The 14636-nt window shown below is 41.9% G+C and overlaps 1 long non-coding RNA gene across 3 annotated transcripts in view; it reads left to right on the top strand.

The window, feature by feature from the left end:
* The first annotated feature begins 508 nt into the window (after positions 1–508).
* The window catches only part of LOC112556398, an 86088-nt gene continuing 71960 nt past the window's right edge, over positions 509–14636 (top strand). Inside the window, exon 1 of one of the 3 annotated variants that reach the window (XR_003097714.1) lies at positions 509–2410. This is a non-coding gene — a long non-coding RNA (uncharacterized LOC112556398). Of the gene's footprint in view, positions 2411–4912; positions 5858–8357; positions 8869–14636 lie in introns of those variants that run through there. The other 2 variants (XR_003097715.1, XR_003097717.1) reach the window with 2 other exon arrangements.

Genomic DNA, 14636 nt, shown 5'->3' with positions numbered 1-14636 from the left:
TTTACTCTCACCGTCAGCTGGAAATTTACTCTCTACTACTTCTCGATTGGTATTGAGTCTAGATATAAATTACCATTATTATTGAATGATGACTTTTCGCTAGAGGGTAACTGCTCTCCAGTTCTTTTCATCTGTCTGTAGATCTGTGTCTCACTTTGTCTGCTGTTCAGCTGTGCTCACATTACGCCACTTGCCATTAACTGTATCATTTTTCTGTGCTACGTTGTTTCTTTTCAATGACCACTTTATTGACTGCAGTGTTTACTGCCACATCTGCGACACCGTGCCGTTGAATGTTTTGCTTTTGAATATGCGTATCAAGAGAATAGAGTTAGCTCTCTGGACTCTTTTTTTCTGCAATTTGCTCTATCAGTTTTCTCGACTGTTGATGCTCAAACTGCTCTTTTCCACATGCACTGTCTTAAGTCCTTTTTCATAGTTTTATCTTATATTCATGGATGTTAAGGTTGTTCTCTGTCCATTAGTTTAGTGACATGAACTGGTCTGTGTGCGAATGAATGTTATGAGTTTTGTTTTATCTTAACTTTTCTTTTGTAAAGCGCATCGAGCATTCTGTCACGTAAGGAATGCACTCTATAAATTTCCTTTTATTACTGTTATTAATCGGTGGTCAGTGTCAATGGACGGACCTTTTTAACACGCGGAAGAGAGGGGCTTTTATCATTCCCCTCACTTCGAAACAAATGACATCGTCGTGTATATCTGTCGTTTGAAAGCTGCTGTGCCTAAGCTCTCTTTGAATTCTGCCAGTTGTCGCTTGTCCAGTGACTTGCATACAACCTCGATTGGCGCCTCCAGACAGAGCCCGTGATAATTATTCAGACAATAAAAGTAAAAAATAAACAAACACACAAACAAACAAAAAAAAAAACAAACAAAAAAAAACAAAAACAAAACCGCTTAAAAAATGGAATTGACAAAATCATTTGTCAGCTTTACTATAGTTCCTATGCTGTGGTTAGCACGAGAGCATCCAGACAGAAAGCGTATATTGTTTTAGCACAGTGCATAATGCTATTTCCCCAAAATATAAGGGAAAAACCTAAACCTGCATCCTTTCTGTCTCAACATACACGCCTACAAAAATCATCAAACACGGGTAAAGTTCTGTTAGAGCGGGTTTTATATTAATATGACCGGGGAATGATCGATTTCTGTCTGATAATTCTATCTGCTTCGTTAAATAAACCCCCTTAATTTATAAGCCCCAGTTCGTTCTTCCAAAAAAAAAAAAAAAATCACTATATATATGCACAGAAAAGGTCAAACACGTCAAAGCTACACCTGATGAAAGATCCGAGACCAAATATAAATTACACACATCTGTACATTAATAACTGCGGGTGATGCTTGTGTGTATATATACATATCTAAACGGGGGGAAAAAAAATTCACTGTCAGATTTGGGAAATCACCAAGCTCTCTACCCATTCATTTAAAATAATTAATGGTAATATTGATATTTTATCAACAATAAGAATTCATAGGACCTATATATAGATGAAGTGAATAGTATAAAAAGAGAGGGCACCCCATAGGTTTAACAATGCACGATCAGATGTCGCTCGCACACCGGCATCTTCTCCTGTTGCAAACACTACTTCTCTCTCTCTCTCTTTATGTCCAATGGTTTATGATGTGACTCTTATAAAGGACCCAGATTTGAAATCTCACGGTCAGGTCGTTAACTGTCAAAATATATCCCCATCGGGAAGGAACCGTGCATGTATACTTACCAGGCATGTACAGGTCTGTAGTTTCATATTCATGTGTGATCTTAAGCCTTTCAGTCACGCACTGTATGAAGTTATTTGTTAAAACAAAGGTTCCTGCCTTTATAGACAATGATGCTGCGCATGAAAATAAATTAATTTGTCACGATCGACGCTCTTGAAAGAATGATCCCCTATTTATATGATGTTTGCCCTGGATCAAGGATGCGATAGTATGTCTATTGCGCAGTTTTGTGTGAATTTTTTTAAAGTTAATTAAACCTTAACTTCTTTGCGTTGCACGTTTACGATATACCTCCGTCATGAAACAGGCATGAATGGAAAGCTACACTAGAGCTACCGCGGATGCACTGTGATGTGTCACGGCGACGCGCGGCAGGCGCAAGCAGTCGCTGTGCTGCGAAGGTCGCCAGCTACACATTCTTGCGCACATGTCACTGGTGTCACCGATTGGAACCCACCCATCTACATTTATTATTATTTTCCACGTGCAGAGAAGAGAACTTCGATTGCTTGAAACAAGCGATCACTAATTTGTGAGATAGCACTTTGGATTACTTTTCATTCAAGCGACATTTTCCGGTCAACTCGATTGATCGGCGCGACACAAGTTGAACAAGTTTTTGAACTTCTTCTATGGGATTTTGATGTTGAAGGTGAGAAAGATAAAATACACATCTATAACATTGCTATCCTCACTGCTAGTTTATTAATTTGTTTGTAGTTTTAAGCTTCATGTGTAAAGTTTTGATGTGTTGAGACGCCACAGGTGTGTAATGACAGTAGGTAAAATTGTCGTCTGGTACTTGACCCTCGAACAACAGTCGACGGACATCGCGTCTTGACAAGGTGTAGTGGCGGTCTTGTAGACTAAGAGAGGGATTTTTTAAAAACTCGTACATATAGAAACAAACATTTGTAAAGGAAAAATGTAGTAGTTCTGAGGTTTTACTTGTGCACAGAAGGGTATAATACTCGGCGAATGAAAGCCACACCTGATATTTTGCCATTGATGGAGCCTCGAGCTTTGTGTGTGTGTGTCGGTACACATGTAAGAAGTTTGCTTCGCTCATAGAAATCTGTTGGAAGATGCAAATCTATTGAATATTATTGTTAATCATCATTGTATTCAGCCTGTTCTTCCATGTCTTAGGTCCCCTAGAGTTGCAAGGAATGACTTCCCCAGAAATGTCTATGTGATGTTGAATGATATGTCCTTTTAAAATACTGCTGACATGAGCTGGCAGTGCTGTCAGAGTTTTTCATTGGCTAACTGTATGGTTTATGATTAACCCCATGACCCATAAGTATGGATTCTCTCTTACTCTAAATCTTTGCCATTTGAATAGACATCTCTTCAGATGCACGGTGAACTGGTCTGCCTCATGCACACCAAATCATGATGCCTATGTTAAGAATAAAGATCACGCATAAGAATAAAGTAAAAATATCACTGCAAGTATTTGTGCAAGGTAGAAGAATGCAGAGGGAACAGAAGAATAATAAAGTTAAAGATAGAAACACTTTTTTATAGACAATCCGTAAGTTTATAATTTTTTTATAAAGACAATAATATAGTTTTACACAGAGAGAAATTGGCTTTGAAAAAAGGACCAGTCTAAGTTTGCTTCATAGGGTTAGCTAACCATGAGTCTAGATCTGTTATTTCTAGGTGTATTTCAAACTTTGATCTGTACTTATATGGTTGATGTGGCAGTAAGTGCATTATCAGTTATCGTGACAACACTGCTCTTACTAGGTTTATTGTACTGGGGCTTTTTGTACAATTAAAGCAGAATAAGTTGCTCGGTTCTAAAATGGGCCAATAAAACATGCTACACTATTCTGAACTGTCACGTAACAATGAAACTGGATAAAACTGTATTAAAGTTAATAATAATGTGTATTTGTATAGCCCTATTACATCAGTGTCAAGCTCTGAGAACTTATCAAAGGTATGAACAATTTGAACAGAAGAAACTGTACAACAAATGAAAAAAGTAAAAGCTACAAATGAACTAGAACAGTAGCCAGGCTGAAACTTAGGCCTATAACTCCAGGTGTTTCTTGAAAAAGTATGTTTTAAGGACATGCTTGAACGATTATTGTCTGCTGCTGGCATATCACATAAGGGAGGGAGTACCAACAATTTGATACAGAATGGGCAAACATTTACCATAAGATAAAAATAGATGAGTTAGCAGCAGAAGTGTGGATATGCCTCCTTGGGGAAGGGGTATGTAGTGAGTGGTGAGTTAGCTCAGAGAAGGAAAGAGCAGAGCCTGTGAAGAATCTGAAGCAAACTGCAGCAAGTTTACATTCTGTATGATACTGAACAGGTAGCCAATGGAAGAAGAGTTTTTGCATGATCTCATTTGTATGCTTGGAGTAGGATTCAAGCTACAGGGGTTTTGGAGTTTGTAGAGAAGATACAGAGGATAGCCAGGCTAGAAAATTACAGTAGTCAAGTCTTAATAAAACAAAATCACTGATGAGGATGTGGGTAGTATGAACAGAAAAATATGACAAATTGCTACTATGTAGCACAACATAGTTCCTCAGATGTTAGAAACAAACTTTTTTCTAGAGACATATCAGATATCACAGTAAAACTATAGACCTGGGCTGAAAAGTTATAGCATTCTGAACTTAAATCAATGTCTTGCTAGCTGTCTTTTAAATCTGTAACAAGGAACAAATCCATCCCATGAGCCGCAGTGTATGTATCATCTATCAGAGAGTTATTTTTTCAGTAAATGTGGTTTTCTACATAAGCATGAAAACTGAATTCTCATTCTAGAAAGATGCAATCGATAATCTTTTACATCATATTTTTAAAAATGTTTATAAAGTTTGTTTTAATTTGAGCAAGCTTTCATGTGTTTAGATGCAATAGGTCAAACAGATGCTCAACACTATTCAATAAATAAGAATAATGTTCTCAAGCATACTGATAAATTTATTTTAAAAATCCTAAAACTCCACTTTATCACAATCTACTGGTGGTCTTAACCAGCTGTTGATTTTGGGAGTGAAAAGTGCTTTCACCTAAAGGCGATTTTGTAACCATGCCTTGACCATTTAGCATGTCGGACACTTGACTGAATCATTCATCCTATTAAAACTTACTAATAAATATATCACTATGAAATAAGAGATATTCTTTTGTAAAAATGATTTCACGTCATTGACATACGTGTAAATGTTGATAAATTCGTGTAAATGTGGGAGATGTTGATGGATACATTGAGGGGTTGTGCGACTCACAAGAACCAATAATGGGAAGCTATTCCTGCAACCTTGTTGTTCCGGGGGGCAGCCGTTGATACTGGGGACCGCCAAGTGTTTCGCAGCGGTAGTGTCTTACGTTTGTGTAAGGTCTGGTTCTTGGTGTGTCCATTGGTATCAAGCACCACTCGACTACAGATCGGCAAATTGAAGAGGGTGGGAGAGGGTAAACATTATAATTATAGCTAGTCCCTTCATACAGCAATTGTCGGAAGAGGATGACTGTGCATGGATGGCTGGAGGTTTTAATTAATTTTTAGCTGTCTTGATTCACAGAATCGCTGGTGCGTCGGAAACAGGTTAGGGGGAAGAGGGAAAACATCTATCAATGATGAAATCACGGTACTGCACCCGGTTACGACGACTGGGGTAGATCGCTAAGTGGTAGTGGTGTATCGTTCTATGTACTTTTATGATATTCTACCCGCTCGACACTTGTTGGTGTTGGTGCACATTGGTAAAGTAAAGGTAGCGACAAACTGGCTGCGGGTCTCGGGAGTCGAATCTACGTCACAGCTCTCTCTGCTCGCTCTCCTGCTCGATTGCACAGCAACTACTCGCAGGCTCATAGAGACACATATCTATAGTCGCGGCTCTCAGGCTGCGGCACCTCAGCGGGGCTGCGGTGTGGCGAGCTGTAGGCGTGTGGCCGAGTTCCTCAGTTCGCTTGTCAAACAGGCCTGAGCAGTGGATGTAGCGGTACAGCAGGTGCTCGGACACGCACACACACGTCGTTGCCGGGATCGAACAAACCCACCTGTTCGCCAGTCCGAGTTGCACGACCACTGACTGGCCGCCACGGGGCTGATTACAAGGTAAGTGAAGGGGGAGTGTTAGATGGTGTTTGGGGAGGGGAGCTTGATGCTGTGCCTTGGCTGTTTCAGCTTGTTACTGTCATTTGACTGGTTAGTGGTTTGATGGTTTGTGACGTGCATTATCACATCTGACAGAAGTCTTCATAATTTGCATCTTTCTCGTCTGTGTGTGTGTGTCGCATAAAGGAAGGTTTCGGTCTTCAAAGTTCTAGTGGAGTGAAGGGAAGAGATTTTGTTTTTAAGTAATAACTGAAAGCGGTGCTCGATGCAGACTTTCAGAAGATAGGGGTAGTAAAATCGTGAATAGGTTTCAATGTATCCGGAAATAAACGGCATGGGCAAATACATCTAAAGTAATTTGGGCAATTAGAGGAACATTTCACCACATAGGCTGTTTTTGTTTTTGTTGTTTTTATTAATTTTATTTTTGGCAACCACTCTGACGAAAACGTTTTAAAGTGGACACTGCTATCTTTGAAATAGTTTCATATTTTGCTGGTTGGTATCAGTTGAAGCTTTTTAAGCGAAACCGTTATCTGTTCTAATTTGTTGTGAGCTGATTTTCCAAACTACACGAGAGTCGTAGCTAAACTTGTTATTTGATACCACTTTTAGGTGGGCTGTGAGATGGTAATACTGAAAGTAAGCGTGCCCATAGAGGTGTATCAAAGTGAGGAAAGGGAACTTCAGTAGCCAGCAGCTGTTGGTTGTCTCGTGGTCTCCATTTCCCACGTCAACGCGCTGGTCAAGTGAGGCGTAAGATTGTGGTGTGGAGATTTCTCCTCACCTGATGTGTCGACTTCCTGCACCTGCAGCACATCAAGTATACCAGACCTCGCAACGCTTATCGATCCTCACCGACACACAGCAGCGCAGACTGAGGGCTGTCCTCTGCGCCGTACACCTTGTTGCCTGCGACAGCAGAATTTTTATATTATTACTACCAATGATAATAATACACTGTCGCACGCATCAAGGCTTTGCTCACCTAGATGTGTGTCGTTGAATCTTGTGGACTGGAGCGATGCTGTCGTTACATATTTTCTCTCTGCAAACCGACTGTCAGGTTGGAGGTGAAGTGGTTGGAAGAAGGCGAGGAAGGAAAAGATGACGTACACCTCAGGAATCTGTCAAAAATTTTTTTTTCATTTGCTTAATTAAAACCAATTTTTTTTTATTTCATTGGAGAGTGAGACAGACTCATTATCTTCCATCTGACGACCACCGTGTCAAATAGAAACCGGAAACAATGTCAGGATCGATGGAGAATTTTTTGAAGAGGGCGGGAAGAGCGGAAAGGTGATACCCGAGATAGCTGTCGACATTGGTGTGTGCGACTTGTGGGTGCACATACCAGGTGCGCTTACCTCTTGACAGTCTGCAACAGTGCATGCCAGCGTTACCTGTGGCTCTGGTCAAGGGGTAAGGTCATGTTGAAAATAACCAGCGGTTCTCTCACGACCTCTGTCACACGTTTTTACCCCTTGAGTTTTGAAGAGTGAATTTTTTGTTTTTTCCACCTCTGCTTCCTGCTCATTTCCGTGTCACTTGGCGGTCGTGGGACTGTGGAGGCTGTGGATGTGTGTGTGTGGAGGATTAATCTCCCTTGTGCTTGGCTTTCCTCCCCTCCACGTGCCCTTTTACTGCCCTTTTGTCCCACACTTTTCCCTCCACACATCTCAGTCAGTAGACAGTTGACTCTCGTAATCAACCCATCATCAGCTTACAAACCGACCCGATAACCTTCACAGGCAGGATACACGATAAACTATCGGAAGAAGGAAAAATTGCTTTCGATTTTCCTAGTGGAGGCGTTCTGTCGACAGATTTTTGATGTAGTCCTTCACCGGTGCTTGTTGCTATCTCTTCTTCTTTCTTCGGATGCTTGTGAATACACCAAGGCGCTGGTTGTTGCACCCTTGACCCAGTTACACCTGCTATCAGTGGAATGCTATACATTCGAGAACTTACCCAGACTGCGATAAGAAGTCATCTCGACGAGCATCATTTTCGGCTAGTGACTTTCACATACTTAGACGGACGGGCATGGATTGTCGAGGGTGTTTTGCCAGAAAAGGCTAGGCTGGTATTTATTTTCCAACATGAAAGTGTGCTGCATTCATGTAGATGAGAATGCTTAGTTGAATGTACCTACTGTAAAACATGCCGAAGGGACAGATTGGTGCACAAGTAATGGCAAAATATTAGGTGTGTTTGGTTTATTACAAAGTATTTTACCTTTTCAGACTTCCGACGCCAAATCGTTCCCGTTTTCCTTGGCAAATTTTTATGTGATTTATAACCATCCAAAACATAATTATGATTTAAGTTCAAACATTTCCTTAAAATTGCTTTTGCACAGATACATATAAACTCGGACGTTCATTAGAAAGAACGAGAGAGAAGGACGAGAAAGAAATGAAAATGCCGCTCATCGTGACAGATAAGATTTGTAAACACTTGTTACTTTTTATGAACCTATCTTTATTTTAGTTAATCTTGACAAGCTGGGGTTTTGTCATTTTTGTGGTTGTATTTTGTCTGTCGTGGCTGTTGCCGTCTGTTGTGTGACCGTTTAGTGATGATTCATTGATTTCCATAGGAAGAGACGAGAAGTTGGTCGCATGAACTTTTTTGTGTGACCATCGCACACTGTTCGGAGAAGATGAGAGAAAATAGCCGCATAATCTTCCTTTCGTCCACACAGAATCAATAGAGGATTTCTCACTGGTCTTCCTTCTCATTTTCCTGTTGGCGACTGTCACCAGTACAGTGAGGATTGGTTGTCCTGGGCTCAGATCTCGTCTCAGACACGCCGTTCTTTCTCTGCACGTGGCATCTGTTTACAGAGCTGGTTACTTTGCCATGATGTAGTCTTAGCTGCTGGCTCGGCGTAAAACACCCATTCCCCCTTCTCCTCGCGTCTTCGCTTTCTCACCATTCTTCGGTCTTCGGAGCAAAATCTGTGGATTGGTATTTGTGATGAATTGTAGGTTCATCTGAATTTTATGGTGAGTACTCAGCAGACATGTGAGCGGACGTTATTTTCCTTTTTATGACGATCCTTTTATTGCGTGTCAGTCATTATTTGCTTTTATTTTTGTTTGTTTTTTTGTTTGTTTTTGACAGGTGAAGTGTCTAGGCTATGCACAGTGCATAAGAAGACATTAGCAGACAGGGGAAGTGGTGGTGGGAGTGTATGAAGGAAAATACTCTTAACAGCCATTGACTATTAGAATCATTTAATGTACACGTGAGCTAAAAACTTGAAATGAAAGCGTTCTTGGAAATGAAATTTGTTTACTAAGTAAGCGTGTCTTACATTTTCGGACAAGCATGGCTGCGAAAGGCATTTCTAATGTGGGAGCTCAAGGGTCCAGACAGCGAGAGAAATGGACGGTTTTGCGTCTGTAGAGAAAAGTTGGTTTTATTTTTGTCTGCTGACAGAGTTGCAGCTTTGTTGTAATAGCATACCCAGGATGCGATTGGGTTAGATGCGAACATTTGGAAACCTGACAGATTGCAAATTAATTTTTTTTATCTCGTCTTAGTTTTAAAATGAATGTAAGTAGTGATCATCATAGGTCTTGGTCGGATGTGGAGGTTAGGGGTCAAGAGGGAAGAGACACGCCATCAAGTCTTTTCAATTTCAGATATTAGGTTCTTTTGTTTGACCCTGCAATATTCTTAAGATAATCTAAGAAGACAGATTTCTAATGAGATGTCGTTGCACGTCCCTATACATTCTCGTTTTTTTTTTTTTTATCAAAGTGTGACCAAGTTTATACATAGCAATTTTAATTATTTTATTTAAGTTTATCTTTTGACTGTTGCTATCCGTTACCAATCCACAGTGTGGAAAATAGAAAATAGTGACTCACATAACAGCATTGTTGTTGTTTACACGTTAGTTTTCCAGGAATGTGCATGCATGCATTTTATAGGGGCAGAGGAAAAAGGAGGAAAATTTACGTCAGTCCGTGAAACTGGAGCAGCCCCTTGTTTTGTGACCTTAACCGGAGACGGGTACGACCAAATCCAAACGACCATATAAATTAACCACTGAGATTGCCTGCTTAAATCAGGTGATGGCACAGTGTGCTTGGCTGTGCGACATTGCTGCTGTCTTACTGTGTCTTAGCAGAAAGCCCTTTACAAAGCCACATGTATCTACTGCTTGTACCTTGACACAGATTAGAAGCGTAGTAACATCACAGTTTCACCTCCCATTTTTAATATATGTGACATCTTTTTTTCCACCCCATCTTTAAAACAGAAAATTACAATTTACAAAAATTATCAGAGTACGGAATTGTGTCTAATTGTTCTTCGGCAGTTTGTCTTCCCTTTTCTCATATTCTGTCAGAAGTTTACAAGAAGGGAAAAACAAAGAAAGAATGGAAAGGAGTTACGGCAGAAATCATCAATATCCTTGGCTGTGCCCGTAAAGAACACGAAACAACAAACATCGTGCTTGGGTTATTTCTGGCGAAGAGAACAAAGTCTGCGAAAGTAAGGTCATCTGCGCACTCCTGGGAATCGTTCGACAGCGAGCTGGCTGGTGGGTTTTTCCTCGTCGTCGTCTTCTTCCTTGAAATATTTCGCGGTCTTCGTTTCTCGCAGAACAGTCCGCACGTAGGAGCCAGTCATTCAGTCGGTCGCCATCGCCGGCTTATCGTCAGGCGCCGGCTCACCTTGCTCTTCCTCCTCGCGACGGCTATTGCTTTGTTTTCTCTCTCCCCCATCTCCAGATCGTGGACGGCTTGACTGAGGCGTTAGGCTGCTACAGGTACGTGCTTATTTTGCTGTCAAGATTCTTTACTTAACTAACCTCGGAGTTCCTCTCGCTACTCCCCCATCTTCGCCTCCAGACTAAAGATGGAATATCGTCGGACGCAGTCGTGTTCAAAGTGATTATTATGTGACTTACAAGCATTTATTGTGGGGGTATGTTGTTCAAACATTGCAAGTATTCACCCGAAGGTTTGGGCCAAATGAGCGCTACCCTGCCTTAAGGTGCCAAATACTTCAGCGAAACCGCGGAGTGCAAACCTCAGCCCTGTGTTAACGAGTTTCTTCGCGCACAGGATTACTTTCTCTTCGCATGTCCAGCAAGCTTCGTCTGACGGGCTATTTGGATGTCGTCTTTCGGTAAGATAACTGCACTGTCGGGTGACCAGGGATTTACTGAAGCAGTAAGACGAGTTAAAGCATCTGTTTCAGCCCTTTTTCCCCCGTTGTCATAGTTTTTTGCTTTTGTTTTTGGCGAAGGAACAGAAAATACAATACTTTGTTACTACAGCTCTTTGTTTTTATTATTTCTTCTATTCAAGGGCGAAATACACTTGTCCAACAACAACGACGACGACGACGAAATCTTCACTGTCGTTTCATAAATACATATACCCATGATGGTACTTATGACTTAGTCACAGTGCCCTTTCCATTTTACTAAGATTAATTTCCTGCTTCGGTTTTATCTAAAGCGGTTTAAATTTGCTAGCCATTTAATACCGGGGCAAAATAGACTTTTCTAGCGCTGACATACGGTAATTGTCGTTGAATTTGAGATGTTCGAAACCACTTTTTTTTTTCGGAGACAGTACTTTTGTGTCCATCTTTTTTCTGTTTTTTTTCCCACACCCTTTAAGGTGTCAGGTACTCATTCAACAGCTGCATAAACTGGCTTCTGCCACACGAGTATGGGACTGGGTATTGTGTCAGCCTCGTGCACAACTGATGTTCTGACCACTCTGTTCTGCATTGGGACTGATCGCGAGAGTGGCGAGGAAGACATGGGCGCATCTTCTGTCACGCCATAACAGCAGTGGCAGTAGTCGTGGTGATAGTATCTGAGATAGAAGAACGAAGAGGACATGTAGTTAAAGTCGTCGTTGCTATCGTCATCGTCATAGCGGTAATAGTAGAAACACACGTAAATCATACACATCACCTTACTCGGTGCTGGATCGGAACATGAGAAGCCCAACAACTATGAAAATACAAGTAACACAACCAATAACCAATAATAACACAACAAATAAGCAGCCACAACAACAAAATTCAAACTTGCAGTAATGATTAATAATGTAAGTCATCAGAGCACAAAACTAAGTAAGGCCTGTACCGTTACCACAGCCACCTGTTAAATCCCGAGTTAAGAAGAGGCGCTGTACTTTTTCTGAGTTTTGCTCTGTTTTGTTTTTCTGTTTTTTTGTGTTGAAAATATTCCTACAAAATAACCTAACCGGACAGCGCAGCAGAGAACAGGAATGTTGCTGGGAGCACATTGTTTTGAATGGCTGCGTCTGCAGTCGTCTGTGCATTTGCCAGCTTCACTCCTGCTCGGCTGGAGTGTTTCACGGAGTCCCTGCCATTTGGCTTGTTCGTTGTAAACATTGTGTCGGAGACACGTCAGCAAACGCTGAGTGGGCGTTACAAAACGGTGCTCGTCGAGGAAACAGCAACTGTGACACGCTTAGAAGCAAAGTAGGATCCACGTTTACTCCCGCGACCTGGCTTGAAACAGCTTTAGCGGTAACTTTGTCAGAGATGTGGCCACTACAAGGAGGCTGACAGCGCGGGGGAGGGTGGAAGTGATACCCTAGTTACCGTTAGTACCTGTATTTCGTCAACGGTGACTAGCAAACTACATGCTGTGGGACAGGTCGTGGGTTTGTCGATCTTGGCTAGTCTAAGCACTCTTCCGCGTCAGATTTTGCGGTCGACAAGGGTCCCTTGGACTGAGAGGAAAGTCAATTACAACAGTCATTGCATCGATTATCTAGTCGTCAGAGGAAGGAGCGTGTTTCGAACTAAGGGGTCTCGAACTAAGCCGATACACCCACCACGTGTTCTTTTAAATGTCTTCCTAACCGCTGGGCACACACTTCAACATCTACTAATTTGCACATTCTTACGTGCTTTAAAAAATGACCGATTGTAGTCGGTACATAATTTGTGAAACATAGTCATTAATTGGGAGAGGGAGGGTTGGCGTCCACGTGCGTCGCACGGGGTTAAAACTAGGTATAAGTAGGTTGAATTTCCTGCAAATCACCGTGTGCCTCGATAGTTGAGTGGTCCACATCTTCCTCAGTTGAACATATTACCAAAAATGGCGAGGCCAGGTCTTAAGCTCACGTGTCCGTCACCAAGGCGACATATCAAGTTAAATATGTCGGCTGTCGTCTTATCTCGAGAGAACATGGTGCCACTAAGTGTCGGCCGCTGCGTCTATCCAGTTGTCACCTCCAGTCCCCGACGACGTTGTCGTCATCACCGCTTGTCAGCTGGTACCAGTCGAGAGATGAATGAATGATCAAGTCTGAGTCGGGCTTTATACACGTGAAGGAATGAGATTTTGAGACAAGTAATCAGAGGATCCCGTGTCGTTTGCCGTTGACCGAGCGCCGCTTTGATGACGACGTGACTCGCACGAGTGCATTGACGCCCCGTCATTTGTTGGCTCAACTGTGCTTCACAGTAGCTTTCAGGGGAACATTCAAAGACAAAAGAAAGGCCAAAACGCCTTCGCCTGTATCTCGCTGACTGCATTTTAGAGCTGTCTGATCCATTTGAGACACGTTTTCTGTGAGCTGGCTGGAAGGAGTTGCAGCCCTTCATCCCCGTTTACGGCTCATAAATGTAGACTGCACAAGTCTGCACAAAAAAAGAAAATCGAAGTTTTCTTGGTCTGAGCTCGGGGCTGCCGGCTTGAAGAAAGTCTGTCGGGCAAAAATTGACTCCAGCTTCTTCCATAATAGTCCGACTGCACGCAGGGGCACCCACGTGTACTTGTCAGTACTTTGGCTTCAGTCGCCATAGAGTGGTGGAGAATCAGTAAAGCCAGCCTCACACAGTGTGACTCAAGCTGGACTCGTACGAATAATATTTGATGGCGAATAGCATCTCTGACTAAATAGATACACAGTGGGACTTAATCTCTTCAAAATGGGAGCAGAATCCGTGAAGACAGATTTTTAAAATTTGTTAACAAAAATGCAAGACAATCCTATGGGAACAGCGTAGCCTAAATGAGTTAATTCGTTCCACTGCGAAGCAGATCGTTGCTGCGTCAAGGCCTGCTGGGGCTGTGTCTAGAAACCTCCAGCAACTGCTAACTTCAGGGGAGGTAAAGACGGTAAGGGTCCCCCCCCCCACCGATTCCAAAGGCAGTGGTTTGGGCACTGTGAATCACACTCATCCTCCCATACGATCCATAGCTATAGGACCCCTAGATTTTTGTTAAAAAATTGGATTCAGTCTTCGTTGTCCATGTTTGCACTAATTCATAACCATTTGTCCAATATTTATTCTATGACCACTGAAACATTTCTATTTTAGTTATTAGGATCGTCGATGTCAGTGCTACTTCTACAGCGTACCTTTCCTAACACGTTAAGGTACTGATAGTGTCGTCTGCCGAGCTTACATCTGAGTAATGGAGAATTCCAAAAGGAGCAAAGTGGCAGAAATGATTTAATCTCCATGCTGTCACTTATGTTTTGCTATTTTAATCTTTGTTTTCATTATCATTATTTCCTTTCTCGTGCTATCAAGAAACCAGTAACTCCTCCTGGTTGAAGTCGCAGTGTTGACTAGTAAAACTTGCTCATTAGGGTTTTATCAAAATTTTCCTTTCGGTCTTTGGTGGAAGACATTATCGCTTGCTTACACCCATTAGGCACATTGGTACTAAATATAGGCCGACCAACATACTTTCCTCCAATTCTTTATCGATTTTATGGGAGGGTCATAATTGTGTCTGCCTGTGGTC

Source organism: Pomacea canaliculata, linkage group LG2 (assembly GCF_003073045.1).
Source record: "Pomacea canaliculata isolate SZHN2017 linkage group LG2, ASM307304v1, whole genome shotgun sequence".
Classification (NCBI taxonomy): Eukaryota; Metazoa; Mollusca; class Gastropoda; order Architaenioglossa; family Ampullariidae; genus Pomacea; species Pomacea canaliculata.
Note: the sequence above shows the minus strand (reverse complement) of the source record. Positions and strands in the feature narration are given on the sequence as shown.